General features: G+C 42.1%; 1 protein-coding gene across 1 annotated transcript in view; it reads right to left on the bottom strand.

Annotated features, from left to right (window-relative positions):
• The window catches only part of TRAPPC9 (trafficking protein particle complex 9), a 727,753-nt gene that overhangs the window by 314,882 nt on the left and 408,431 nt on the right, over positions 1-4,440 (bottom strand). The gene's annotated exons all lie outside the window — the stretch shown is intronic.

The following is a 4,440-nucleotide window of genomic DNA, read 5'->3' as shown; positions in this document are numbered from 1 at the left end:
CTAAGAGTAGAATGTGAACGTTTTAAAGCAATAACTGAGAAAATGACATGAAGGCTGTGTTGACCAGTTTGATGGAAGTGTTTCGGATTGTGTGTGAAAACCCCACACTGTACCCCAGAAGTGCATTAATGTACATCGTTACCATTCAATAAGAAAAAAAAAAAGAAGGAGCCTATTTCAGTGCATTTCCTCATTGCTTTCTCATAGGCCAGACAGGACAAGAAGGGATTCCAGTAGGAAGGAGGCACCAAAAGAAGGTCTGAGACATTTGCTGATATTATCACAAGTGCTCTCCCTATACTCAAGCACCCAGACTACTGTTTTTCTCACTTTGTAATGACAGGAGCACAATGGTAACAAGAAATCTAATTCTATGTAATAATAAAGTATCACCTTCACCTGATCAGATGTTGCATCGCAAAGTGTTGCTTTAAAATTACACCTTGCAATGATTAGTCCTGTTTCATCAAAAGGCCAAGATCCCAGAAAGTGATGTTGGATAATCCAGAAGAACCATGGATATAAAGGGTCACGAATGAAATGTTCAGTAACAAACATTTTGTGGTCTCACGTGTAAGCATGTTGACAGTATTCCTTTCAACTTAATACTCAGAATTGCGGATACTCAGAACATCAGTAAACTTTCATTTAGCTTGCAATTTAGAACAGCTAAGAGAATAAAACACACACACCATTTACTCTGTCTCAGTCTGTTTAGTGTTACTATGACAGAAAATCTGAGGCTGGGCAATTTATAAAGAAAAGATATTTATTTAGCTCCAGATTCTGGTGGCTGGAAACTCCAAGAGCATGGCGCTGACATCTGCTCAGATCCTGGCAAGGCCATGAGCTGTGTGAAGATACAGCAGAGAGAGGAAAGGCTGGCAGGCAGTGCAGAGTCAAACATGAGGGGAGACCTTGCTTTGTAACTACCTGCCCTCTCACAGTGACGAATCCAGTCCTGTGGGAGCCAGTGCCAATCTATTCATGAGACCTGTGCCTTACAACCCAAACACCTCCCACTAGGCCCACCTCCCAGCCCTGCCACAAAGGTAGTAATTAAACTTAAACATGGCCTGGCACAGTGGCTCACACCTGCAATCCTCGCACTCTGGGAGGCCAAGGCAGGTGGATTGCCTAGGCTCACAGGTTAGAGACCAGCCTGAGCCAGAATGAGATCTTGTCTCTAAAAATAGCCAGGTGTTGTGGCAGGTGCCTATAGTCCCTGCTACTTGGGAGGCTGAAGCAAGAGAATCACTTGAGCCCAAGAGTTTAAGGTTGCTGTGAACTGTGATGCCATGGCAGTCTATCAAGGGCGACAAAGTGAGACTCTGTCTCAAAAAAATGAAAAAATAAAAAAATAACCTTCAACATGAGTCTTGGCCAGGACAAACCATACCTAATCACTAGCACATGTCACACACCCTGAAAACATGAATTCTAGTGCTATGTGACTAAAGCTGGATGAGCCACATTATGTGGACACTGACCCTGCAAACTGTCCCAAGTGCCAAAGAAATAGGCACAGAACAAGAAACTTTCTGTTGAACAGTTCAGGGCACAAAGTACTTCCCCTTCATTCTCTTCAAGGTCCTGCCATCAGCGCTGTAGGGAAGGTGCTGGTACGGGCCCCTTGTGTCCACAGTGCAAAGCCCAGACTTCTCCTGTGCCACTAGGTACCAAGGAGGTACCAAGACTGGTTCTGGAAGTGTGACAGAAGGTCTCTCAAAGAAGCAGGACCAAAATTACCAGCCCCACACCCGCTGCTCCCAGCTGCCTCTGCAGGAACACACCTGCTCTCCCTCCACCTAGAATGCTCCCCAGCCCACATCTCCAGCCTCACATCCCAGCTCCAATGGCCTCCCCAGTATCTTTTTATTTTCAGTGTTTCTCTCCATTCTAGTCAGGTTATGGAATAAAAGGAATACATTCTGAAATGCATGTTTGCTCTGTAATACATTTCATAGAATGATACTTACAAATGAGGGGAAAGTCTGTTGAGTCATGTGTGCTTTTTTGGGTGGGTGGGAAAAAAGGTCACGCACCTGTGTTTCAGTCACTTTGCCTTCCCACCAGTCTGTGTGCCTCTCAACACATTCCTCTGTCCTCCACATGGAGCCCACGGCCTGTGAGCTCAGTAAATGTGCCTTAACCAGCACTGGCTGAATGTAGCTGGTGGCGCTACCATCTCTGCCCCTCCCAGGGGCCTCACACATCTTGTTTTCCTTTGATTACTCAGGCCCACCTTCTCCAACACACATGTCCCCATAACAGACCTGAGAACCAAATCAAGCTGATGAGTGCTTAACAAGGAAAGGGTGGTGCCAAAGGAAGAAAACTCTTTTAAAATGTTTTGACCCATTTTTTCCTTATCTGAAATTTGAGTTTCAACCCATAGAAAAGCCACATTTCTGTTATCAGACCCAACAGCCACATGAAAACCACATGTCTTTCTGACCTGGGACTGGTAATGATTTTTTTCCTGAGAGTTTAAAAGAAGAAAGAATCTGAAACTTAACTAGGCAGAAATGTGTCCTAAGGATGAAAAATGTGCTGAATAAAGTTCTTTCTTCTTCACAAACACAACTCAACGACAGCGTGGCCCAAATGAATGGGCAACAAAAAGGCCCCAAAAGCACTGGCAGAAAGGGCATTATTCTCACTTCCCAAATAATAAAGATAGGTGAGAGCAGAAAGCGTCACCACGTCTTGACATGTTAATGCATTTTAACAACCTACAGAACACTAAGCTGGTTACAGATACAGAAAAGAAAGGGGATTAAGAAGTAAAGGATTATAAACTACCGAACTTGAAAATACTGTTTTGAATAGCCCAGCCCTTAAAAAACTTGCTATTAGCTTCATATTTCTCCAGCTTGATGTCCAAATTCATTTTTCTTTTTCTTTTTTTTTTTTTTTTTTTTTTGGAGACAGAGTTTTACTATGTCACCCTTGGTACAGGGCAATGGCGTCACAGTTCACAGCAACCTCCAACTCTTGGGCATAAGCGATTCTCTTGCCTCAGCCTCCTAAGTAGCTGGGACTACAGACACCCACCACAATACCCAGCTACTTTTTTGTTGTTGTAGTTGTCATTATTGTTTAGCTGGCCCCAGGCTGGGTTTGAACTCACCACCTCTGGTGTATGTGGCTGGCACCCTAGCCACTGAGCTATGGGAGCCAAGCCCAAATAAAGTTTTCTGATAGAAACAATGCTTCTTCAAAAGATTGAGAAACACATTCTTTTCTCCTCTGGTTGAATAAAATTTTTAAAAAGAAATCAAATCGATATGATTTACTTCAAGATTATGTGACTAGAAATCAAAATTATATACATTTCAGTTAAGTTCACATCTGTTTGAGTCCATGATAATGAGGATGTGAGAGTAAGATAAATATCCTCAAACACGGCTGGTGATGCTGATTTGAGATAGCTTTTCTGAAAAGCAATTTTACAGTACATAACAAAGGGCTTAAAAATGTCCATACCTCTTGACTAATTCTACTTCTGAGAATCTGTCCTAAGAATATGATCTAGAATTCAGACAAAATCTTTCCACAAAAATAAACTTTATCACAACTGTGTTCAAAAAATTAACAATTAAAGGGGCAAAACTAAATGTCTAACACTTTGAAATAATATTTAGAATGTTCTAGTAACATCACATACATCCTTTAAAATTATGTTGACAATAAATGTTGACTGAAATGGAAAAATGCATGTATATTGACATTGGGCCAATAAGGTAGGACACAAAAATGGACACACAATTTGGTAAAACAGAAATAGCAAGAACCATGGACTCGGAAAGACAAGGACTCACACCTTTGCTTTACTAGCTAGGAGACTGTGGTCAATCTGCAGCTTCCGTGTACATAAAATGGGGAAAAGGGCTCGGCACCTGGAGCTTAGCTGCTAGGGAACCAGCCACATACACCGGAGCTGGCAACTTCGAATCCAGCCCAGGCCTGCCAAGCAATGACAACTACAACCAAAAAATAGCTAGGGGTTGTGGCAGATGCCTATAGTCCCAGCTACTAGGGAGGCTGAGGCAAGAGAATTGCTTAAGCCCAGGATTTTGAGGTCTCTGTGAGCTGTGATGCCTCAGCACTCTACCAAGGGTGACTACATGAGAATCTGTCTCAAAAAAAATAATAATAATACTAAAAATAGACCTGCCATTTGATCTTATAATTCCTCTACTAGGTATATATCGAGAAGACCAAAATTCACACTACAATAAAGATATTTGTACCAGAATGTTCATTGTAGCCCAATTCATAATTGCTAGGTCATGGAAGAAGCCCAAGTGCCCATCGACCCATGAATGGATCAATAAATCATCAATAAATATGTACACCATGAAATACTATGCAGCCATAAAGAAAGATGGAGACTTTACCTCCTTCATGTTCACATGGATGGAGCTGGAAAATATT

This window comes from Otolemur garnettii, unplaced genomic scaffold (assembly GCF_000181295.1).
Source record: "Otolemur garnettii isolate 467f Iridium unplaced genomic scaffold, OtoGar3 scaffold00062, whole genome shotgun sequence".
Taxonomy (NCBI): Eukaryota; Metazoa; Chordata; class Mammalia; order Primates; family Galagidae; genus Otolemur; species Otolemur garnettii.
The sequence above is the reverse complement of the archived record's forward strand: the minus strand, read 5'-3'. Positions and strand labels throughout refer to the sequence as shown.